The sequence below is a fragment of the Lepisosteus platostomus genome, chromosome 5 (genome assembly GCF_059453375.1).
Source record: "Lepisosteus platostomus isolate fLepPlt1 chromosome 5, fLepPlt1.hap1, whole genome shotgun sequence".
Lineage (NCBI taxonomy): Eukaryota > Metazoa > Chordata > Actinopteri > Semionotiformes > Lepisosteidae > Lepisosteus > Lepisosteus platostomus.
Genome location: NC_142615.1, coordinates 41,818,387 through 41,844,613, shown reverse-complemented (window position 1 = coordinate 41,844,613; position 26,227 = coordinate 41,818,387). Strand labels below are relative to the sequence as shown.

Below are 26,227 nucleotides of genomic sequence, written 5' to 3'. Positions count from 1 at the left end.
TTGATGATTAGCCATATGTTGATTACAATATTGTATATAATGTACTATAATTTGTGACTACTTAAATTACCATCAGCTGTGTACCTCCAGCTGACCTGTAAACAAATATATGAGAGAGGTATACTGAGACGAGAGGAGCACTGAAGACTTGAAAAAGCTCTCGCATTAGATTCTGTGTTTTTGTTGTTCCCCAGATTTGTTTTGTTTTCTTTTTCTTTTGAAGTTGTTGCGTTTGGTTGTTTTTTTTTCATAGTTGTTAGACTACTACAGGGATTTACCTAGGTTCCTGGAAGACTTCTCGTTTTGTGTTTGTTGTGTTTTCGGGTTACAACATTTTATTTTCTATTGATAGGACCCCACGCATTACTATGGGAGTAGTTAACTTTAGTTCTTACATTGCACCTGAAATTACCACATAAACTACTACTCTGTTTCCCTTTTTTTAAAAGGCACAAGTGAAGTTTGTTTTTCCTTGCTGCTGATTGGTAGCTACAATGGGTCAATTGCAATAAACTTATATACAATAAACTCCACTGAAATTTGTCAGCAGCTCTGTACTAAACCTGTTCTCAATTGCAACAAACCTAAAATAACAGCTGCTGCCCATTAGATGTTACTGCATTAGGAGTCTAGCTTAAACCACCTCTTCATAGGTTTTAAGCAACTCAGTAGCGGACTAAGCAGAACAATTGATCACATTAGAACTGTCTTGAATGTAATGGAAATAATGTACTCATTAATTAACAAGCTTATGCACCACTTGCTTGAAAATTATTATTATATTTAACTAAAATTGCTTTCCAGACACCACAAATATTCACAATGAATGTTATCATAACACATCTTTAGTAATACAAATGTTATTTATTAATAATTAAGTTCCATGTATATCTTTATTAGTAGCTGTATTACAAGTAATGCATATACAGTCTTTATTATAGTTAGTTTTCAGTTATCCTGGGGAGGGAAGAGAATGGAAATTAAGGAAATAAAAATTTAAAGGGCTTTTAAGTCTTCAATGTGTTCTGTCATAGCTGTGTGTTGTCATATCTGGGTGTTAATTTAGTATATTTGTTGTATTATTTATTGTGATTTGACACTACACTTGTGTTTCTCAGGAGAAAGCAGTAAGATTTTTTTTTATTTGAGGGTACAGAAAATTGTATTGTACGGCCAAATGTAAGGTTACATTAAGAAACCCTTATTGTTACCTTTTGCAACGTTATTTATTTAAGACGGTTCTTCGGAATAGTGTCCCTTACGTATCTGTGACTGCAGTCCAACAATAACGGTGCTGAAATAGCCGGAATGTGTGGGAAGAAGATGGAGATGGAACAGGAGGCTTATTCAGTCGATAGAAAGGTTGTGTCGGAATGAACACACTACGGTTATGGTATTGGGTTTAAGAGCATTACGATCCTACAGTCTCCTGATCCATAATCAGATGCGTTATCCAGTGCACCACTGGCCCTTGTACCGCATTCCTCAATTGCACCACTGTGAGCTTGCGCCGCTACAATAATAAATCGCCCCAGTCCAAATTTTCTCAATAAGGTGCATGTTTTCTATGTGTATTTAGTTAAACAGTCTTTCATTTTGTCTGTTTTAAAAATTGCATCTCTTAAAAACAGACAAACGAGTTTATGTGTCGCGCTGAAATTCACACATGAGGGAATTCAAACGAAAGAAATCACAGAAAAGATATCGCGCTTAAAAAGAAATCCAGAGTGCAGACACCGGTGATAGAAAACAGAGCTTCATACGATGCATGAGATGCTTTACCTCTGAACTAAACTCGGCTCTTTAATCGTGTTAGGAAGAGTGAATAGCCAACAGTGTACATTTTAAAAATCAAAGCAAGACAATGAGACAAGAAGAGAATTCGGAACACGAGCCTCTCTTTCATTGTTTAATGAGCTTTTGATGAACGCCTAAGTGAAAGACAAATTCACTATTTTCACTTTGTGATTAAAAAACACTTTTATCACACGTTAAGCACTCCTGATGGTGTCGAATAGTTCTCTTTTCTACCCTCATCATTTGAGGATCCCCAGCTAAAATATCTTTTTAAACTACAACAAAATTGCAATATTTTGAATACTATTTAAGTTTACATAGTCACATTCCCGGTGATATTGACTTAGGCACTCAACTATTAACTTCTTGTAGTTAGCCAAAAGTTTGAAATCTCTGCAACTATCAGGATGCTTAAAGACATCCAAAGAAACCCCATCATATTTAGGGGAGATGGTGTTGAGGTCAGATTAATTTGAAATGCGTCTCTGGGGACTTTTGATTTACCAACGTTATGTTTAACTGAAGGATATGCTGACTGACTGTGCCATAGAAACTAACGCACATCACCTTTTTTCTACATTCACAGGTTTTTGACTAAAGACAAAAAAATCATTTTTGTTTCCTTGCCAGCTGGCAGTAATTCCTCTGCACTGACAAAACAGATGAGTATTTTATCTTTCGCAATTTGTATGGATTTTTTTAAAAACAAGTTGCTCCAAAAATTAAATGAACACTTCCATTAAATTTAATGTAGAAGCATGTTGCTGTCCATAATGATAAACTGTGTGGCAAGACAGGCACCACTGGGACTCAACCCCAGGATCTCCTGTTTACTAGGCAGGCACTTTAACCAACTAAGCCACAGCATTCTCGCATCCTAGTGTTAATCCCGCATCAGCAGGGTCAGCTTGTCGGCACGCCTGTCTCCATTTGGTGGTTTGAGCTGACGCTGCCATGACGTTCCCATTAAATGCGACCGAGAATACTCCAACCGGCGCGCCGCTACGCCTGCTGTCGGAGAACTAAGCCACGGCACTGGCATCAAATATCCCTTTTACAGCCACTTGGACACATCTCAATTGCTCTGAGACACCTGTATTCAGTGTGCGCTGAGCCTGCTCGCTGAGAAAAGTGACGAGAAATGGCTTATGTCCAAGGAGTTCAATATGCTTTTTATGTTCAATGGGGTGTCCACTACAGCTAACACTGAAGCGCAGCACAGGCTCTGTGGTTTGACATCTCACAAGGTAAATGTTGAAATTGTAGGTGGAAGAGGAAAATTACCCTTGAGTATGGGGAAAGAGGCAACTCATGTCCGGAGGGGGCTGAAGTGTGTATGGAGGTGGCCTAGTGGTTAAGGCAATCTCCTCTTAATACATGATACTCTGCACAAGTAGGTTTGAACCCCATTCTCCTCGAGGAAGGGCTTTGACACATTTTGACCTTTTTAAACTTGGTGTGCTTTCGTTTTGTTTCTTCGCTCCTGTCCTACAGCAGTAATATTTCTATAGGTGTATGATCATGGTAGGCTGACAGCAGGAACACGTGGCCCACAAGCAGTGACAATATCAGAGGTGTCTGCAGTGTGTTGGTTTGTAAGCAACGATAAAATAACTTGACATGGAAGCAGGTGTGCCTGCATTAATACAGCTCCATCGAGAGGAAAAAGTAACACAAGAACCGACATAAATTCAACAGCACGTTTCTGCAGCTGAAAACAGAACATACTCCACGTGATGATTGAGCTCACAACCTCGGTATAACTCCACTATAAAAGCACCACAACCTGACCAATTGCGCTACTGGAGCAGCACAGCACAGTAGCACATTTTCCTCAGTGCACTCAAACAGTGCTTCTTCCCTAGCCTACCAGCTTCAAGACTTTTTTAAATTGATCAAAGATTCATTGGAAAAGGTTTGTTGATGGGTCAGGTGGGAATCACACCCAGATTCACTGCTTGCAAGGCAGCTATGTTCATCATTATACCCAGGACTGGCGCCAGGGGAATGATCTGTAGGGGGGGGGGGGGGGGGGTCTGAAATCCTGAGGGGGGTAGTGATATTTCGGTTTAAATGGAGCCATTGCAACCATCCAAGTGAATTCTCGCAAGCATGCCACTGATTAGTATTTCATGTTAGAAGATAACGACAAGCAATCTGGTATTTAGTGATGAAGAACAGTTCCACGTTCATCAGAACTCACGTGATTATTTTTGCCTGGAGCATCAACCATATGTGTTCATTTTTGCAACAACATCAACGGTAACGAGGTTCTGAATCATTAAGAAATCATTGTAAAACCAACAGAAAGTAGAAACTTCTATAACTACAGTCCTAGTTATATAACGATTGTAAGTATAAGGATAAACTACTGCAAGGCATTGGTCCACCTGAGCAAATAAGGTCATAATAATGTTGACACCCCAAAACATAGACACTATGTAACGTGCTGTTCCTGGACAGATAGCCCTCCTGCACATTAAACAGTCTGATGTAGTAACTGTGAATTCGGGGTTAGTGTAGTTATCTGACCATTGACAATTTATCCAAAACTGAGGGGGGTGGGACTGTTCAGTTGAGGGGGCGATTTTGGCATGCCAGTAACATTTTGACAAAACGTCCAAGAGTTACGAAAACACTTACTTTGTGTATAAAGTACATTGTGTACACACTGTAAGTTCAGAACGCGAGAAATACTGCTCAATATGGGATCCTGTCCAGGAATATCAGGGCTGTAAGGGGGTCAGATCTATAGATGTAGTAAACACATTAGTGGAGACAGTGTGTCTGCCCTCTGTGTGAGAGCCAGACAGGAAAAATAATCTGTGGTCTGGGAAGAAGAGACCCTCGTTGGAAGAGCGGTGCTTCTCACAGGAGAGAATGAAAAAAAATATTTTTCTCCTTGGGGGAATTAAAAGCACTTATGGGGAGTGGTGTGATGGTAGTGCATCTGATACCACATCAAAAGGTTGTGTGTTCAAATCATGTTGAGATCGGATGATGTATGTTCAGGTTCAGCTGGTGCCGAACCCAGGAATTAGACCATGCCGTTTGGTTTTATCTGTACACCACATAGATAATCTAAATGAAATAACAGAGCAGTACAGGACACGCATTCAGGAAATTACACAGCAAGTCATTTTGAACATGACAAGAGAAAAGGCACACTGCACATCCGTGAAACATCACGTCCGACTTTAGAGACAGTTACATCACAGAATGGAAGTTTCAGGCCCCTTTTTCATTACAGGTTCAAACTAACCTGAAAGTTACAGAGTTTTAGGTCACTTTTGTATTAAAATGTGTCTGAAGCCTATAAATATAATTTGCCCTTTTTTAAATTGTGGATGAAATCCAATCCCATGTACCAAGACCTTACAGTATATTCATGTTAATTAAAATGACTAATGCTATTGGACATTAGCTGGTGCTTTTTGTAACGATTTGCTATTTCATGCTGGAAAGAAGGAAACCTGACCAACGTTTGCTTTCAGGTGCGGTTCATTCACATAATGGACTTCTATTTCTGAGTAGCCTGATTTAAAAACACACGAACCCGGTAGAAGTCGAACCTCCAATCTCATGATGCAAAATCAGACGCGTTATCCATGAAACCACTGGCCAATCATGTAACTGAATTGCACCATGGTGAGTTCAGTACTGCAACTAGTAATTACTAGTAATAGTAATAATCCCATCCTAAATTTCTAAGTGAGAAACGTGTTTTCTACATTTTTATCAGTTTTAAAATATCATCTCTTTAATACAGACAAAGGGTTTGTGTTTCACTTTGAAATTCTGATTGATTTAGAATTCAAAGAAAAAGATGCTTTCTTCAACAACGCAGTGCAATTATGACATCTTTCACTCTACTTCTCTCTTGTAGTAAAGCAGACCTTGCAGTGTGAGCATTTACTCTAGTAAATTAGGTCATGTATCATGTTAAATCACTTCTTCAAAACAAAACATTCCTGGTGCACGTTTTCTCCATGAAAAAAATACATTTTTCCCTTACATGATTTCTCTTTTTTTTTCCATCAGAGTACAGAAAGAAGAAAAAAGGGAAAAGCAGTGTCGCAAAAAAACTCCATCGCCCTTGGGAGATGTCAAGCTCATCGGATATGAAAAGTGCCCAATAAAAGCAATTTCTTTTCATTTATCTTAGCGTCAGGGCTGCTATTGTGTGTAGAGGAGGCAACTTGCTCAGCCAGCAGACTCACCGCTTACTGAATACAGGTATGTTTTGAGTGTCATGCTGATCGTCTTATAAATGCAAAAGAAACTTTTAAAGCTGATAAAGTTTTCCATTGTAATTTGCATGTAGCTACAACGTCCCTGGAAGAGAGATTTTATCAGTTGCATGTAATCAGTATTTTTTACTTTTTGTTTAGTACTGGAAATATATTTTTTTTTAATTTTTCTAAAGAAGATCTCAAGAAGTATTGCCAGGACCTTCCTTAAGCATTCAATAGCGATATTAATGGATCAGAAATGTAAGGTAAATTGGTGATCTGAGCCAAAATAGTCCTTACACGCCTCCTGGAACAGTGTTCATATTCATAGCAAGTTATATTCTTTTTCAACCCCAAACGTTGCTATTGCATTAAGCTTTGTGTGACCATTAGAGGTTTCGGTAGCTTCTGGAGAGCGCACTTTTCCAAACTGAAACCTATAAGAACATTATTCAAGACGCACCATGTCCCAGAATCATTCATCGGGACTTTGGATTAATATCAATGGAAAGTACTTCAAAATAAAAGATTTAACTGAAATATTAAAAGAGTAGGAAAGCATTTAAAGTAGAAAAAAATCAGTTCAGATGATATTTAATTTTTTGAGAAATGGGCACATACATCAGCTCAGTGAGCAGTGCGAGGTGCTCTTCTGGAGATGATGTTAAATTAGTTAAAATCATGTGATAGTTAAAAAAGCTTAATACTTAGTTAAACAGCCAGCACAAATGGTTGCGTTTGTGATTATGTCACTTCTCTACTACAGCAGCGTCGGTAAAAGACCCTCTGAAAGCAGTAAGGCTCTGCACAGCTGAATTCGTTGCTATTTGGAGAAATCCACAAACTCGTGTTTTTCATGTGCTTTAAAAGACAGCCATACTCACCGACAAAATAAAGACACTGCTGCTGATTTTTTCCGAAGCACAGTTGACCTTTCTGAGCCAATTGATGAAGCTCACCCAATGAATACTATAGCAGAAGGTGGAGGAAAGTGCAACTTTGTAACTATCACAACCACAGGAACAACTGCAAGAAGTAGAATCAATTTCCCATCGAATGGTGGTGTTGTCTGAGGTACGCGATGTGAGCGTGTGCAGAGAATCCCACAATCTCTTCAAAACTTGGACAAAGTATTTCTGATGGAGCGCTGTGCGCAAAGATTGAATAAGCTTTGCTCCTGCCGATGATTCTGCGTGAAAAAGCACAGCATTCAAGTTTCACAGACAAATGCACCATGCCTACTGTAGCGGCGAGGCTTATTAATAAGAAAGAATTAAGTGTTCTGAGCCTTCCCAAATGAGGCCCCATTTCTGTGTTCATCTCTGTGGTGCAGCCACAGAGAAACTATTCATGCAGGCTGATTTAAGGTTCCTGATAAGGACAGCTCCCAAAGGGGATGCACTTAGCTAAGCCTGGCTATCATGATCAATGGTCATCCATTGGTGCCTATCTGTCTAGGGAGTGCCAGTTGGACATCTGGACTGCATTCCTAAGTGTCAGGAGTAAGTGACTCATATTTCACCTTGATCAACCAATCAGGGGCTGGTAGGGCCGAGTAACCCACGTGGGACTCTGATGCCCATGGAACTTTCAGCCAATCAACGAGCTGAAGTTCCTCCAGGTAAAAACAGGCAACACAGAGAGCCTGAGAGATTCAGTAAGATTCAGGGAGATTCAGTAAGATTCTGGAAAGGATTCTGTGGACTGTTCTAAAGGGAATTCAAAGGAGAATTCCAGGGCAGGACGGCCCAGGAGCAGAAGGCTCCCAAGGGCAGGACATTCTCGCAGCGTGCCTCCTGACCATCCTGAGACTCAGCTCGGACAACCACGGAACGGCCAGTGTGTCCGAGTGCCAGAACTTTCCTTTGTTCTAAGAGTCTAGAGTGGAGGTTGCCAGAGAGTAACCAGCAGCAGGCCTCGTAAACAGGTCGGAACTGTGGACAGCTGAATCACTATTCAGAACTAGCTCTTCATCAGGAACGAACCGGTCCTCTTCCTGACTTTCTGGGACCCACAGTCATCTTTTCTCCTGTGCACAAACTTTGCTAGTTAAAGCCAACAGTGAGCATCAGCAGTGCACCGTCACAAGCCGCACAGCACAGCCTGGCACCGAGCCAGAGAGCGCGGATTGGACAGCAACAGCCTGCAACTGTTTGTTTGTGCCCGCAGGAGATCTGAATCCCCAGAAATTGGATGAGTATTCAACTTCACTGCATTACAGCTCGAGAATTCCATTGTTATCCAAACCAGTTGATATCAATTTAATTCCTAAGAGTTATGTACTTGTTTTGAGTATCTAATGTAGAAGTTGTAACCAAGTTCACTTTACGAAACGGTCTTAATGAATGATATACTGAACGTATGTCCTCTTGATATGTGTAACACTTTGTAACTGATTGAATATATATCTTTTGTATTCTGATAACCCTCTCGATAAGATCTGTTAGGTTTACATGCATATTCTATGTATTAATAAATGTATCCTCGTGTATTAGCACCTGTGTGTGTGCGTTGTTTGAGTTATGTCGCATGGTTGGACTCTAAAGCCATCAAAAGAATCAACTTTGTGATTTACTGCTACAATAAATAATTGTCTCAGTAAATGCCCAAACCCTACAGAACTGGTGCCTTCAGAGAGCCACTACAGTTACATATTTGGCGTCCCTGAACGGCCAGTTTTTCTTACACTACAGAACCAATTTTAAAAACAATTGCGGCACACTACGATTCACACTGACTCAAAAGTGATCACGGCAGATGTTGTTCCCTGCATAATGCTGAAGGGACCAAAGAGCATTGCTGTTGGGAACACAAAATGAGGTTTTTTTATGCCTTGATGTTAAGCTGACAAAGACTATCTTGAAACACCTAGTTCAGTCTCTCGACAGACTGCCAAGCAAAGCTTTTACCCATTGATGTCGCAATAGAAGGAAGGTCTTAACCCACCAACACTTAGCAGTGGCAAGATTCAAACCTAACCCAGTGAAGAAAATGGAGCACAAACCCAGCACTTAGACCACCCAGCCACACTCCTTACACCTTACTCTCTTGAGAACGTCGGGTGGGTTCAGCTCTTGTTGTGCGACGCGTGGAAATGACTGCATCTTCATTTTCCGAGATGTTTCCTATCACATCTTTGTCAGCTCTGAATAAAGTGCTTCTTTGGAGCAGGCTTCAGACCTTTTATTTTATTTATAAAGGAGGGCCATTCAGAAACATGTAATTCCTGTTTTAGAAATGCTTTGGGCGGTGTGTTTTATATAATGCACAAACAGTATTCTGATTGTATACTGTAGACCTGTGTAGCAATCATACTGGACGTGACTGGGATTCTGAAATGTTTCTTGAAAAGGTATTCAGGGCTGCTTGAATCTATAATAAAAAAGTGACCCGAAACTTCCAACCTTCCAATCACTGATGTCGCTCTCCCTAAACCTGTACGGGATGTTTTGCTGATGTGCAGTGTGCCTTTACTCCTGTATTAAAAACGACCTCTGTTGTTGGGCGGAGTTGAAGGAGAACTTACTGCACAGAAAAAGTACGTAACGATAAAATATTTCTGCGCGTGAAACACATCAATCGTTCAGCATTTCTAAAATGTTTAATTGAATTGACAAAGAAATCCTCTCCTTAAACTTCGAAAAGGATTATCTGTTGAGCCAGCAGGCGTAACACTGCAGTTGCCCGTTTCTCACAGGTGTTTGAAGTTGTGGATAACATTTAGCAGGTTTGGCACCATGGCTTAGCTGGTTAAGACGCCTCACTAAAAACCAGGAGACCCTGGGTGTGAATCCCAGCGGTATCTATTCGTAGACAACAGGCCACTCATTGTCAATATTTATGGAGCTTAATTTAAAGACAACGGGAGAAGCATGAGTTACAGCTTTCTGTAGCTGTTTTATATAGCGATGTGTCGGTTGGCTCTGTGGCGCAATGGAGAGCGCATTGGACTTCTAGGCTTTGATAGAATGAAGTCATTCAAAGGTTGTGGGTTCGAGTCCCACCAGAGTCATGTATCACTTTGATTCAACCTTTCAAAATCCTCTAGGGATCAGTGTTGATCAAGTCAAATAAAGGACTTCTTAAGAGTCCACAGTTGAAAATGAACCAGCAGCCACAAGAAAGAAATTAGCACTGGACTGTGATCACATTACTCCTGTCCTGGACTCCTTGCACTGGCTTCCTGTCAACTTCAAAATCCTCATGCTCACCTATAAGGCTCTCCATGGCTTGACACCACAGTACCTGTCTGGGTTATCGCCCTACTCCCCACCTCACAACCTTCGCTCTTCTAATTCTGGTCTCCTATCTGTCCCCCAGTCCATCTACACTCTATGGGTGACAGGGCCTTCTCCTGTTTTGTACCAAAGCTCTGGATCTTTATTCCCAAGGATATCAGAGAGTCACCTTCTCTAAACTCCTTCAAATCCAGACTCAAAACCCTCTTCTTTAGAAGAGCCTTTAATGAACTATTCTTTACCCCTCTGTTCCTACTGTATTTAATACCACCATCTATTGTCTCCTCTAACTGTGTATTCTCATCCTGCTTATCTTGTGTATTTTTTAACTTTATTGGTTTCATTCTGTAAAGCACTTTGAAAAGCCACCTTTAAAGGCACTATATAATGTATAGATTATTATTATTAATAATAATAATGAACAGCGCATTTAACACTGAGCACATGCGGTCCTTCTTTGCAAAGGATTGCAAAAGCTGGGAATTAGCCTTTCACTCGTGTTGTTGAAGACCGTATCCTGGCTTTGTTGCAGGAAATGTCTGGATGCCATCACCGGATCAAGGAGAGGATCAGGGTTTTGGGAAGTCTTTTTGATGCCTGACACTGTGTGTTTCCTGGTTGTAACGGGTGTCATTCTGGACCTAAACAACAGAGAACACCGTTGAAATAGCTGAACTGCCTAGCGGACACTTTGTTGCCTTCTTCTGACCTGTATTTAATGCGATTCTCTGAAAACTTGGCACGTTATATCTGTGCTACCTTTATGGAGGGCACACTCATAAGAATCATAGATTCGATCACAAGCATCTAAAAATGAGCCTGAGAAAATGACATCACGCTATGAGGCTGAATGGCACAAATTCTCCTGTTACTTCTGCAGCAAATGTGTGTTTTTTGCTTCTTATTTGGCAGCAGTGGGATTCCAACTCACACCCCCAAAGAGACTAGAGCTTTAATCTAGCTCTAAATTAAAAACTAGGTGACTTGTAATGGCTGGTAGGAGAGGAAAGGTATAAATGCTTCTTTTTTGGACAAAGTCTTTATCTTTTTTTTCACCAGTTGTTTTGATCAAATTATTGTAACGCAGTGCCATATTAAGGTATAATATGTACATGAACGTCATGTCTGAGTCGATGATGGCAGCTGAGTATCGCTGGAGGACAGTTCATCATGAGTGGGTAAGCCTGCATAATGAGGGAGAAGAGATCGGCCTCTCTGATGCAGTGTCCAGTGACACTAACCTTCTGTCCTACTGTTCTCTGCTAATGTAGATGGTGAATGTTTATTTAGGTGAATGTAAGGTTTCATTCTTGTAAAATATTTCCGAGCACTTTTTTTGTTGCTGAAAATTAATCCTGAGCATTTGAATGAATTCCGATATTGTCACCTAATTCCATACATTGTTTCATCAAACTAGAACATTTAGAGGAGGTCAATTGCATTTATGAATTGCATAGTGATAGTATTTCTTTCCATTTAAATACTTCAGTCAAAAATGTAGAGAAGGTGCTCCTGTTTTCACCATTATAAGAACTGTGATGCACCAGTAATATTTACTCTCATAAAAGTATTGTAATTGTATTGTTCTGTTCTGTAACAATCTTGAGTGACACAAACCTTCTGTTTTACTGCACTACACTTCTCCAGAGGCCAGTTCAGCACACAAGGATCCTCAGTCAAACAAACACTGCAATCGCTTGATAAACGCTATTTCTCATCCTTTCTCTTAGTGTCGGTGCTACTATTGTATGCAAAGGAGGCGACTTGACAATGAAGAGAGTCTTCATGAAGGTGTGTGTCGGCAAGCTCTCCACTGTCAATTGACTGGGCTTGTGAAGAAATCAATCTCATTCAACAACCATACAAATTGCACAGCTTAAGGCACATGAAGCGAAATCTGTGAGCTGATTGACACAAAACAATGTCACTTCACATTATCTGCAAAGTTGTTTTGCTTGTCTGACCACCTCTTCCTACTTTACAGTGAGCACATATATTTCAGTTCCTTTCTCCCATGTGGAGATGTATCCACTGCCAAAACTGCTGTCTGATTATTTAAATTATCTGTAAAACTGTTACATGACTTCATCTAATTGTAAATTTATAAGACGGTCTGTGAGACATTTGTGAGAGTAGCTGAATCCCAGGGCTGGTATGGAATCACACACAGGCGGGTCTTCTGTGTGATCTGAGTCCCACTGCTCAGAGCTACAGACTGGTCAAATGGTCACTATTGTAGACACGACCATCGGACCATAGGCTACAAATAATCAATATACCGATCATAGTGTCACTACTGTTGTTTATTACATAAATACTGTATATAAATAATAAGATAATTCCACACTCATAAAACATTTATAAACATTTTGGGAGGCTGACATACAGTAAAGAAAGTAATACTGAAGAGTTTGGAAGTCCTGGAAAGCGTTAATAGATCCTTCTTGCTTTCGACCTGGAACAGAGCCCACAACTGCCAGATCAGTGACCCCTGAGCCCAGTTCACAGAGAGGAGAACCAGGAGCTCTTCTATGTCTCTAAGAGGGCTGGGAGGAAAGATAAAAGGGGGAAATGTGACATGAGTCCAGGCTGTTCTGTCTGATATTGTTCATGTAGCAGCACTGATTGTCTGAATATCTTCTGGTTCTGGATTGTGAGGATAGAGAGCAGTACGGAGTTGAGATCCTGTCTGAGTGTGAGTCTGAGCTGTGAATCTCACTGAGAAGAGAATAATGATTTTTTATTCTGCCTGAGAATTTTCCTGAGAATTTTTTTCTTTTCCAAGTGGTGTTACATCCCCTTCAGATACTCTACACAGACTGCCAGAGAGAAGAGGATAGAGAGATGGACAGATAAGAGCACACACAGCAAGAGACACCGACGTCTTGATTTACTTTGAAGCAAGTGTTAATTTCTTTTCTGGAACAAGTTGTTTCTGAACTTCAAGAAATTCATACAACTTCTGAAAGATAAAATACAAATCTTGCTTCTCAGGACAGAAGAAATGCTTCCAAAAAATGCCAGTGATTTTTTCTCCCTTTAACGAAAAGTGGAGAAAAACAACAGCAGTGCAACTCCGTCGGCTTGATTTAGCTTAATACAAGTATTCACTTCCTTTTCTGTAGATTACAGCCTGCGAAAGATGAAATGAACTTCTTGGTTACTCTTAGTCAGTGCAGAAGAAATACTGCCAGCTGGCAGGAAAATGACAGTATTTTATTTTCTTTAACTACAAACATGTGAGTTGTGAAAAGCAACGGGAATGTGTCCCTGTGCAGCTGTTAAACAAAGGGCTGGTGGGTCAAACGTACTCAGGGACGTGCTTCAGATTGTGATGATGTAAACAAAATCTCCGCTAAAAATTGAAGGGATTTCTTCGCAAACCCTCTTGAATGTGGCAGGAAATCTTTGTGTTTTACTCGTGTGCAACTACAACAAGTAAACAAATAAGTACCTAAGTCAATGTCCAAGAAAACCATCTTCACGTGTGGAATTTTTCTTTAACTGGCTGTTGGGAGAATTCATTTATACACCCGTTGTATCCTTAGCAAAAATATTTTAAAATTAGAACACAGATTTGTTGGAGAACTTGACAATCCTTGACAATCATTATTAAATGAGCATTATACAAATGTGCGTTGATATTTTTAATATGTACCTTAATTGTAATATATATATACATAATTGCTTTGATATGGATGTTCATTTGAAGGAATTGAGGAAACTATGAAGGATCGCAGAACAACCAAAGATACATTTGGGCATCTGCTATTGGTAAAGATGAAAGAGTACCTTAAGTGTGAAGCTTTCATACACACGAGAGAAAAAAACAGTTTTAATGCACTTCATTAAACTGATGGTATGCTTATCAATCGTGCATAAAGTGTACATAGCAGAGGATGGTTTCGATCCATCGACCTCTGGGTTATGGGCCCAGCACGCTTCCGCTGCGCCACTCTGCTGACAGCTGTTATAATGTGATTCAACACAACTGCTCTATCTTTGCTTTCTAAAAGTGCGCCCGAGATGAAAAGTCTAAACGGTAAACGCAGACGTCACTTTGAGCACTTGGTCTTTTATAGCACAAATCATCACCCGCTGCTCTACATGGGCGTGTCTTCAATATCGTTGAGAACCAAACCTTCTGCTTTCCGAGGCAACTGATTCTTTCGTCGTTAATTCCCAAATCTTCAATGAGAATCAGTGAAACGAAAATCAAACACATGTACACACTCGCGTCCTAACCTGAAAGAAAAATCTACACCCACTTTATAATACTGAAAATGATTCAGGAAGTACAGCAAAGTTCTAAAACCAGCGAATGCATCTGCATACAGTACATAAAATGTCAATTTTTCAAAAGTAAAATCTTCAGCTTTGAAAGATTACCATCCATATATTTTCGTTTTTCTCTTTTTTTACATAACACGCTTTCGAGAAACAAACTGTCTTTTAATTAAGGTTTCATTAGAAAATGTGTATCTTGGTTTGCCAAGTTAAAATCGGCACATCCCAGTGGGCAAAAGATGTAGAATATACGACTATTGAACGCATACCAGACGTGTAACTGTGCTCCGTAACTGGTCTAGAATGAAATTGATTATATGTTTATTATACATAAATGGTTGTAGTTCTATTATACGGATAAATTTAGAAGACTACTATACATATATAGTTAAAGGTCTATTATACATCAAAGAAAGATTTTTATAGGTGTAGAAACTAGTAAATAAAGCCAATGATTTATTTTAGAAATTTATTCTTAAAATATACAACTATTCACACCTGAAAAATATGTAGTTCAAATTATACATTATATACAATATTGTAATCAACAAATGTCTAACCATCATAAAAAACACAACTAGTAAACTTCAGTTACAAATTCTAGTAACATGGCAATATATATATATAGTAATGACAAACACAAACTAATTACATGAACACGCTAATATTTAACTCAAAACCACATTTCGAAACTTCTTTATTTCCACGAAAATATTATTAATGTAGCACAAACGCTACTTTCTAATAAAGACAGAAAGAAACTATTTGTTTTGTGTCTCATGGTGATCCTCCTCTCGATACTAATGACATGTTTAATATGATCCCTCGAGAAAAAAAAGGAGTCAATTTCCGCCTGGAATGATTGATGCCCCATCAAACATTTTGTAATATCCCTGGAAGTTTATACAGTAGAATCCTGGTTCGTGGCTTAAATTCAAGGTAAACAAGACTAAGGAAACGAGTTGGAAACTTGATGTCGAAGTGGGATTTAAATCACCCGGAACATTTCACTACATTGGGCAGTATGTGCTAGGGAGCATTGCTTGACATCCCTTCGATAGCTCAGTTGGTAGAGCGGAGGACTGTAGTGGAGTCAGTAGGGAATCCTAAGGTCGCTGGTTCGATTCCGGCTCGAAGGAAGGTGCTTTTTGTGTACTTTAATCAAAGAGTTAAAAAAGCGAATCTGTTTCATTCAGACATTTATCAAAAGTTCAATAAACGACGAAGTAGAGGTTCCTGTTCCGAATTCAGCCCACGTCTGATTGTCTTGTTTTGGCCAAGATCCGATCTTTGAATTAAGGGACTACTCTGTCTGCTTTGTAATTCAAAAATACATACAAATGTCAAGTTTTTTGTAGATATAAAGGTGTTCTCTGTTTTCAAAGGATAGGTACTTAATTGGCATAATGATTTGGTATTGATTTTGTATCGTTGTATTATGAAGTTTGTGCTTTCTGTGTTTTTATCGTATTGTGAACTTATTTTTTAAACAAATGCTTACAAAGGCAAACAGGGCACACATCTGTTTATACCAGTGGTGAATTGTACATTTGTACAAGCTACTGTGCACTTCTGGGAGTATAACAGGTTCGATATAAAGTGGCAAAAATATAAAAGGGGAATATACCCCAGACTGCGTATAAGCTCTCGTTGTGACTGTTGTTTTATTTTTAGATAAAAATGGCGTACTGTGCACGAAATGTTGCAGAAACACAATTTGATATTTTAATAATTATTATTTTAATAATTTGATCAAATTGAGGCCCAGGATCCAAATCTTCAGTTCTGATTTTTTTAAGTGATATCTTTCCTTCCTGTCGTGGAAGTCACACGATGTGAGCAATTGTTTTTTTTACGTTGCGATCCAAAGATCCTCAGGCGCACTGTAACCAAACCAGGATGGATTCTGCTCGGAGCCGGACTGAGCTCATTCTCACTCCCTGTGCTAAAAACAGAATTAGCTCTTCCCCGAACATCGTCTACAGCTGCTGGATGGTGCTCTGCGTCTTACTGCTCTGGCAATTACTTTGACGAAAGACAGATCACTTGTGCGCTTTTAACCTTCTCGCAGCTACAGCTATAGCCCTGAAAAAAGCATTAGCTTTATCAGTTTTTACATTAATCTATTTTGAATCAAAGTTTGATATTTTTTTTATTGCATTTTACATTACAATTATAATAATAATAATCATTATTATTATTACGCACACTTATATAGCGCTGTTCTGGATACTCCACTCAATGCGCTTTACAGGTAATGGGGACTCCCCTCCACCACCACCATTCTCCTGAATGATCACAGAGAGTCAGGACCTCGGTTTTACGTCTCAGCCGAAGGACGGCACCTGTTTACAGTTTAGTGTCCCCTTCATTGTATTGGGGTATTAGGACCCGCATGGACCGCAGGGTGTGCGTCAAGCGACAGAAACCAGACGTGTGTCGGGCTCGGCTGCGAGCAGGACAATGACATCACAGGGACAAAGTAGAGGAAATCAAAAGGGTTCTATAAAAGACCTGTGTAAGCTGTTGGTTTGCAGTCTGGACTCTAAATCCTCCGATCCGATTTTAAATCTCTCTAATACCTGAGCTGCGGCTTCTTCCGAGTATTTATTCGTATACTTATTATGTGTAAGTGTATAGATGAAACCTTTCATATATTGTTCAGTTTAAATCAAAATGCTTTACTAATACAAGAGAGAAGTATAGTATGAAGGATGTGACAAATCTATGATTTCTTGGAACAAAACGGTTTTTATTTGCATTCGAAATGAAGCGGAATTTTAGCGGGACACACAAACCCTTTGTCCTTTTTAGAGTTTTTAGAGTGAACAGACATAAATGTAGAAAACGTGTTTTTTAGCACTACAATAGCAGGGTCAGTGGCATAATGAATAACGCGTCAGGCCTCGCGTCAGAAAATTATAAGTTGGACTGCCGTCTGGCTTGTTGCGTTTATACCACTTACGTTGTTTTATATAAATGAACTCCACCTGAAAGCTATAGAAAACACTTTGGGTAAGTTGTCTGCAGCCTCATGCGAATTTCGACAACTTACCCAAAACACTGTACTGTCTGGAGATCAGCTCCAGCTCTGAACTCAATTGCAATGAAAAACCATGCGTAACAAAACTGGAGAACAGCTGAACTTGTGTTCAGTTCGGTGATGAGGGACCAGAACTGTCCTTGTTGTAATTAGCACGAACTGCACAGGCTCTGAATCAGACCATGTCAATTAGTCTGATCAATGTAGGACACGTTAATGTAGAATTATTAAAAGGTTTATTAGTTAGTTAGTTCAGGTTTACCCACCTGAACTAATGTAGAATTATTACTTGGTCTGTCTCTTGTTTGTATATAAATGAATGTCTCTGACAACTTAATGTTAGTTTTACGATGTAGGTCAGGCGTTGACATATGCACGAGTATACTAAATGTCTCACTCCTGATTCAACTCATGTTCTATAGGAGATTGGCGATTCCTCCTGTTTCTCATACAACCATATCAGAACAGAAGCCCATTTCACCCAGCTCTGATTCAAGATCGACTTGCATCTTTATCCCTTTTTTGTTCGTGATCATTATTTTCTTTAGTTATGATCAATATTGAACTTTTTCTAAGTGAAATGACAATAATCAAACATGCAGGCAGATTTTTGAAAAGTATTCGGAATTGACAGGGTGCCCCTTTGGAACAATCGTCAGAAATTGTGAGAAAATGAAAGTTATGTAAGCTCTCACACAAAGCATTGAAGATTGGAATCTGAGTGTAAAAAAGTTACCCGTCTCCCAATGATAGGCAGGGATACACACCATGACTCGAATAGACTCAGCGAACTTTAACACCTATGATATTACGAGTGCTTTGCACGTGTCGAATTTCAAGAAGGAACTACTACAACAGTTGTGGACATAATTCAATACCACCGGCAAAGTCCAATGCCGGCAACATCTGAGAAAATAATGTTCACTCATGGAATTTGGTCTTTGAATGGCTGGCGGGAAAATTCATTTATACTCCTGTTGCACCCTCAGCTGAAACATGTTAAAATAACAACGCAGATTTGTTGCAGAACCTGACAAGAATTATTGGGTTAGCACTGTATGTATTCTTGTATATTTACTTTAATTTTAATATAAATGTAAACATGCATGCTGTATAAGCTATTGTAATTTTAAAATATGTTAGCTGAGGATGCGAAGGGGGCTATTATACCTTGTGAAACACGCAAGGAACTGTAAAAAAGGCTGTTATTTGAATAAAATTGGCGATCACAAGAAAACCACAATTTATGTGGTATTATCATCAATATCCTTCAAAATCTACGTTCAAATGAAGGATTTGAAGAAACTATGAAAAAAGCAACAGTAATAGCAGAGGATTTTGATTTTTGCTCTTCACGTCAGCAGATCACCGTAGAGTTACACCCCTACAAACAGCACAAAGGATGAATCCCACCACCTTCATTATTGCTGTGTTTGTGCCAGTGAAAGTAGCGTTTGTGTTATTGAAAGCATCTCGGAAGATGAAGGTGCAGTCACTTCCACATGTCATGATATCATTAGATCTGACGACAAGAGCTGAAGCCCCCCCTAGTCCAAGCCAGCAATGTGAAGATGGGTATGGAGGAAGGTAGCGTGGCTGAGTGGTCTAAGGTACTGGATTTAGGCTCCAGTCTCTCTGGGGGCGTGGGTTTGAATCCCACTGCTGCCAAATATTAATGTTTTAAGACCTGCAATACAATCAGTAAAAGCGCTTTTTGTTAGGCTGCGGGAGGTGTTTAGAGATAGACTTTCTAAAAGACAGGCTTAACATCAAGGCAGAAAAAATATTTTTTCTCAATAGAAATTCTCTTTGGCACGTTCAGCTTTATGTAGGGAACAACGTCTGCCGAGATCACTTTTGAGGCAGTGCACATGATAGTGTACCGGCAAGTACATTTAATATTGGCTGTGGTGGTGAGCTGCTTTTGTCTGTGAAACTTTTAATTCTTCACGCCGAATCGTTGGCAGGGGTAAAGCTTATTAAATCTTTGAACATAGCGCTCCATCAGAAATACTTTGTTCGTGATCAAAAGAGATCAGAGGATTAACTTCATGGATTCACATAGCATACCTTACAGGAAAGATTTAAAAGGGGAATTGATTGTGCTTCCTGATGTTGTTCCTGTCGTTTCTTTGGATACAAAGGTGAATGTTCTTTGACGTTCTGCTAGAGTATCCACTGGGTGGGCTTTATCAATCAGCTCGGAGAGGTCATCAGTGCTCTGTCTCTGGAAAATAATCAGCACTGTCGTTTTTCCCTGTGCTGTCTTTTAAAACATATAAGATCACGAGTTTACAGATTTCTCCAAATAACAACTATACATTTTAACCCAGCGGTTAGCATTCCTTCAATCCAATAGTTTTACTCCGGGTAAAAAGCAGCGAAATATATAGAGAGATTAATTCAAATATTTCAACGTTCTTATTGGATTACCTGTATGGATATATCGCTCAGAATTCCTAATATGATTTTGAGTTCAGTTTTGCTTTACTACTTTCAGAGTCTTTTATTGACCTTGCTGAAGCAGAGAAGTGACATAATCACAAATGCGACTTACCTGTGCTGCTGTTTTTGGTTAATAATGATTATTGCAAGGAAAAAAAAACAGCTCCTTGCATTAAGAGCAAGAGCAACCAACACGCTCGCTTGTTGAGTTGGGTTTTTTTTCCATGGTGCTCTTCCTCAGATGTAAAGTTATTTGGCGAGCAAGGACCTCTGAGAAGGAGCCTGAATCCATCAAGAACTCAGAAATTCTCATATCGCACTACTGTCTTGTGTACAGAGATCTGCTTCTTCCTTTTTGAGTGTTTTGGTGTTTAAGAGCACGCTTCCTACCTCGAATGTTAGTTTCAGGAGATGTGCTACCGGATAAATGATTATCTTGAAAAGGTTTGGGGATGCACTGGCCGGGATTAAAACCCGGCTCAATTATTTGGAAGTCACCTGTACTACCAACACACTTCTAAGAAGCACCCGCACATTTTCGCAATCCTCTCTCTCACCTACAAAGTTATGAAGACACAGACGACCAATGAAAACTAATTTGATTCACCCAAGGCTTCACTCTTCTGTTGTGATGTTGTTTTAATTAGTGTTAGCTGTGATGAGGTATTGTTTCTGTCTCTTAAAGTTTAAGAGTCTGCTCCTTTCTTCCTGGTATAGAAAAAAACATGTTCCATCTTTGTTTACAAACACCACTGTAAATTATTTGTCCATCTCTAAAGCCTGTGTGTATTGACAAGGCAATTCAAAAGCACATATTAAATAAGAACACGATCCTTCTTGTTACCATTCCCGTGGTTGGAGCGTTGTTTCGCCCTTTAACGTTCTTCTACAATATTTACAGACAGGGCTTTATCACTGGAGTTGTGTGCATCGGTCCATGAACATCAACTGTACTGCTGTTTTTCTATGCGTAATTTAATCGCAAGCACTTAAAAGATGCAAAAAGATTTCAAGGAAAACATAATTGAAAGACAGTCGAGTAAGGAGGTAGAAAAACGCTCTCCCCCATTGAAGAATCAACCACCGTCGCCCATGTGACTGGATATAAAAATAAATTATTCATTTCAATTATTCATGAAGGGTGGATTGTGGTCAGTGAACATATGCACATCTTTAAGTCAGTTCCACCATCTGTGCCATAGGGGATGTAGTTCAATGGTTTTCATGTATGAAGTTCCGAGTTCAATCCCTGGCATCACCAGATGTCTTACATTATTGTGCTCACATCGCAATCTTCTGTTGAGTGAGAACTCTTTGCTCGTGTTCATAGAGAGCCAGGTTTACACAATTAAACTCAGTCACACACGAAGTGCTACAGTGTTGCTCTGCTGTTTTAAATGTACCTCCAAAGCATTTTGTTCTGTTAACTACCAAATGATTTGAACTAATTTTACATCATATTCAGGAAATCCAGAGAAGGTCATCAGACTTTTAGTGGCTGTTGAAGAAAACACCTGTTGAATCTCACCAGGAATTTCTTGAGAGATCATTCAGCAAGCGAGTTAACAGGGGTTAACGTAGAGAGTGGCGGAGGTGGGATGTCAGGGCTTGACGTCACTGCTTTATGCAAAGAATGGAGGGGTGGTCGTCAGGGCTATATGACTGTGCTTCACGCAGAGAGTGGTGGGGGTGTGATGTCAGGGCCATACGACAGTGCTTTACACAGAGAGTGGCGGAGGTGGGATGTCAGGGCCTGACAACACAGCTTAACGCAGAGAGTGGATGGGTGGGTGTCAGGGCCATATGACACTTCTTTACGTAGAGAATGGCGGGGGTGGGATGTCAGGGCTTGACGACACTGCTTTATTCAAAGAGTGGAGGGGTGGGTGTCAGGGCTATATGACAGTGCTTTCCGCAGAGAGTGGTGGGGGTGGGATGTCAGGGCCATATGACACTGCTTTACACAGAGAATGGAGGAGGTGGGATGTCAGGGCCTGAAAACACAGCTTAACGCAGAGAGTGGAGGGGTGGTGTCAGGGCCATACGACACTTCTTTACACAGAGAGTGGTGGGGGTGGGATGTCAGGGCCATATGACACTGCTTTATACAGAGAGTGGCGGGGGTGGGATGTCAGGGCCTGAAGATACTGCTTTACGCAGAGAGTGGCGGAGGTGGGATGTCAGGGCCTGACAACACAGCTTAACGCAGAGAGTGGAGGGGTGGGCGTCAGGGCCATACGACACTTCTTTATGCAGAGAGTGGTGGGGGTGGGATGTCATGGTTATACGACAGTGCTTTCCATTGAGAGTGGTGGGGGTGGGATGTTATGGCCATAAGACACTGCTTTATGCAGAGAGTTGAGGGATTGATGTCAGGGCCATACGACAGTGCTCCACTCAGGCCTCTGCTTGAATTTGTACTCCTCCTCTCTCCCTACCTCTACCTCTATGATATTTGCACTTTCTGGAGAGCCGATTTTCTCCACTTCAGTAGCCCGATTGCGTGGAGAGGGCTGTAGAATGTGGCACCGCCTTTCCTGCTCCGTCCATGACAGGCGTGCTGGTCTCTGGAGAGAGAGCACGGTCCATCAGCGCACTCCAATAAAGGCACTGGAAGCAGCTGAAACGCATTGGCGAAGCTCAGCACTGGGCCGCTGGGCACATCTTACCACTGTTTCCGTAGTGTAGTGGTTATCATGTTCGCCTCGCATGCGAAAGGCCCTCGGTTCGAAACCGGGCGGAAACAGGCTGGCTTCTTTTGTCGCATACAAATGGGTTGTACAACTTTTAACTAGCAAATGGAAGAGGGCTGAAGTAAGAGACAAGATGTAAATAGGGTTAACTTAAGTCAGTTCTGCCTGAAAATTAGACTTCTAAGCAACAGGGGTTTATGGCAGGAAAGGGGGTTAACTGATAAGGATTCCAGATGCGAGGGGGCATAATCTTAAACTGACCATTTGGCCAGGGTCTCTTAACTGGCCAAATACCACGACCCCCCCCTTACCATAACACCGAATGACGTCTGAAGCAGCAAGGAAGGACTATATAACCTAAAAGTTTGTACCGGCACATCGAACAATACTTCGGTTTTGTTGTTTCTTGTGGGAAACAAGACTTCGGCTTTATTGTTCCTTATGTCCGTCATGGCAGTGAACAGGTCCTGGTTACAGGATCTCTAAAAAAGGAAATAAAGACTGAAATCAGATCCGACCCACCATGCTGCCACGGTGACGGTGCACTGCCCAGTGAAAGTGGCAGCCTGTCCCTGGACTGTGGGAAACTGGAGCACCTGGAGGAAACCCCCACAGACCAGGGAGAGAACATGCAAACTCCACACAGACAGCACCCACACCCCAGGTCCAGCACTGTGAAGCATGCCCGACAATGCGGAAGGGCTTTTACAAATGAGTGTGTAACTCACACTGGTGCCCAGGATGGCCTGCTACCGGAACGCAACCTAATTTTCTTAATGCAGTTTGTTCGAAGCGGTTTGCAGGAGCTGGAGGTGAGGACTGAGCTGGGGTCCAGTGTGCAAGAGTGACTACTGATGTCGTGTGTGTGTGTGTGTGTGTGTGTGTGTGTGTGTGTGTGTGTGTGTCTGGATCATTGTGAGCGCCGTCAGGTTTGTGTATTTGTTTAAACAAGAGGATGTGTCTGTGCGGGTCTGACTCTGTGTGAGGGTGCAGCTCTAACTGTTCGCGCGCGGGCGTGTCTATCTCTCTACAATGCATGAGGGGCTAAATCTGCCTCTGAGAAACTGACTTTTCAGAAGAAAAATCTATGAAAAGGCACGGCCTGGCCCTCTTCTCTTGCTCCCGACGTATAACACACTGGGGGATGAAGCTGGTGTCTTCAGCTGTAACCCTAGCTATTTATGCAAACAGCTCTTTTATGAAAAGCAGCTCTAGGCCTAGACAAGAGGAACAGATAAAACAAATCTTAGATTTATGGCTTATTCAAAGCAGACTGAGCGCTGCTATACTGTATGTAGGAGCCAGAGATGAAGAATGAGCTATTTAAGGAAATCAGGAGTGTGAGAGAGGGAGTGTGTGTTTTTCCTCCCAATAGAGAAGGCTTGTGGTTCTTTCTGCTTTTCTGCACAGGCTGCCAACATAAGTACGTGTTGGGTTCTTGGTTTGAATGCTCGAGTTGTCAGGCTGGCGTTTTTTGTTCCTATTGGAGCCCATAATTGTGAACAAGGCGCTTGAGGACGTCTCTGTGCAGGTGTGCGTTTGTAATGACGTGTGTGCGCATCTCTGTAGCGGATGTTTCAGTAAAAAAACGTATTTAAAACATTCAACCTTTTCATGTTCCTAATATTCTTTCATTCTTCACAATAATAACTAAGGTTGCTGCTGGAAGAGGTGTTAGTGGGGCCAGCAGGGGGAACTCTCACCCTGTGGCCCATGTGGGTCCTAATGCCCCAGTATAGTGACGGGGACACTGGAAAAACTGTAAAGAGGTGCCGTCCTTCAGATGAGACGTAAAACCGAGGTCCTGACTCTCTGTGGTCATTAAAAATCCCGGGGTGTTTCTCGAAAAGAGTAGGGGTTTTACCCCAGTGTCCTGGCCAAATTTCCCATTGACCCTTACCAATCATGGCCTCCTAATAACCCCCATTTATGAATTGGCTTCATTACTCTGCTCTCCTCCCCACTCATAGCTGGTGTGTGGGGAGCGTTCTGGTGCACTATGGCTGCCGTCCCATCATCCAGGTGGATGCTGCACATTTGTGGTGGTGGAGGGGAGTCCCCATGTCCTGCAAAGCGCTTTGAGTGGAGTGTCCAGAAAAGCACTATATAAGTGTAAGCAATTATTATTCATTATAATGTAATAAGTCCATTATTTCTCACCCCTCCATTGCAAGGCATACACAACACAAACACCAGGAACAATTATCTCAGAAGTGAATTGCAAATGTATTGAGTTGTGATGCAACTGTAACTTGAACCTAACATGACTGTGGCGTGCATTTTTGAAATTGCATTTTCACAGCTGAAATACAAAATGAAGCTGATCGCAGTCCAAACTCAAGGTATTGTTGTAAAACTAAATATTCAACATGTTTCTACCTGTCCCTTTTCAGCTCACTCAGAAGTCCACAGCCTGCAGCCTGGTGCCTCTCTGTCTCCCCCCTCCACACTGCTGGTCCAGTGGAGGTGCTGTTTGATCCTGCACGATCTGTCCGGAATCGTATAGTCTTACTGAGCAGCGCAGGGCTCCCTGGCCCCAGGTACGAACAGTGAGTGTCAGTGCAGAACAGCTCTCTGACACTCCGCTCCCTCACTCCAGCTGATCAGGGCAACTACACAGTGAGGGACCTTAATGGAAGCAGTATCAGCACTGTGATCGTCACTGTGGGTGGTGAGCAGGTCTACAGTAGGATCACTAGAGGGCTCTATATTCTTGACAGAGTGTGTTCTTATATCATCCTCTGTCCTGATTGTCTTTCAGCTCACAGAGACAATGTCACCCTGCAGCCTGAAGCCTCTCTGTCTGTCCCTCTGTTCACTGGAGAGCCAGTGGAGGTGCTGTTTGATCCTGCAGGAGGTGGAAACTGGACCTCAGTGTGTTCTGTCCAGAACAGCACAGCCAGCTGTGTCCCCCAGTACAGTTTTTTTTATTTTTGATGATTAGCCATATGTTGATTACAATATTGTACATAATGTATAATTTGAACTCGATATTTTTCAGGAGTGAATGATTGTATATTTTCAGAATAAATTTCGAAACCAAATTATTGTCCCTCGATCTCTGTCTCTCTCTCGTCCTGCTGTCTGTCTGTCCCTGCCTCTCTGTCTCTCTCTCTTTCAGCCCCGTCTGTCAGTCTGTCTGTCCTTCTCTCTCCTTCCTCTCTCTCTCTCCTTCCGCTCTCTCTCTCGGTTTGTTTGTCCCTCAATCTCAATCTTTCTCTTTGCCTGCTGTCTTTCTGTGCCTTCATCTTTGTGTCTCTCTCTCCTTCCTTTCTGTCTGTCTCTCTGTCTGTCCTGCGTTGTCCCAGCTGGGCCTGTCTCCCCGGCTCTCTGCCTTCAGCTCTGTTCGCCGATGTCCCACCAGCCCGTCTCTCTCTCAGCCTGTCTCTTGACTTGCAGGAGGAAGAGGAGGTGGAGACAGCTCCTCCGGCAGGAGAGAGGAAGAAGGTCAGTGCTGGTCCCACCCTGCCTCCTGTCCTGTCTGTGGTGGAG

At 41.3% G+C, this 26,227-nt stretch overlaps 5 non-coding genes across 5 annotated transcripts; 4 read left to right on the top strand and 1 right to left on the bottom strand.

Moving 5' to 3' along the window:
* Nucleotides 1-9,948: 9,948 nt before the first annotated feature.
* Nucleotides 9,949-10,041, top strand: trnar-ucu (transfer RNA arginine (anticodon UCU)). The gene is made up of 2 exons: nucleotides 9,949-9,985; nucleotides 10,006-10,041. It is a non-coding gene; the product is annotated as a tRNA-Arg (tRNA).
* Nucleotides 10,042-14,157: 4,116 nt separating this feature from the next.
* On the bottom strand, nucleotides 14,158-14,229 carry trnam-cau (transfer RNA methionine (anticodon CAU)). The gene has a single exon. It is a non-coding gene; the product is annotated as a tRNA-Met (tRNA).
* Nucleotides 14,230-15,605: 1,376 nt separating this feature from the next.
* Nucleotides 15,606-15,693, top strand: trnay-gua (transfer RNA tyrosine (anticodon GUA)). The gene is given in 2 exon segments: nucleotides 15,606-15,642; nucleotides 15,658-15,693. It is a non-coding gene; the product is annotated as a tRNA-Tyr (tRNA).
* A 3,490-nt stretch (nucleotides 15,694-19,183) lies between these two features.
* Nucleotides 19,184-19,265, top strand: trnal-uag (transfer RNA leucine (anticodon UAG)). Its single transcript has one exon. It is a non-coding gene; the product is annotated as a tRNA-Leu (tRNA).
* Nucleotides 19,266-22,715: 3,450 nt separating this feature from the next.
* trnaa-cgc (transfer RNA alanine (anticodon CGC)) lies at nucleotides 22,716-22,788 on the top strand. Its single transcript has one exon. It is a non-coding gene; the product is annotated as a tRNA-Ala (tRNA).
* The last annotated feature ends 3,439 nt before the right edge of the window (nucleotides 22,789-26,227 follow it).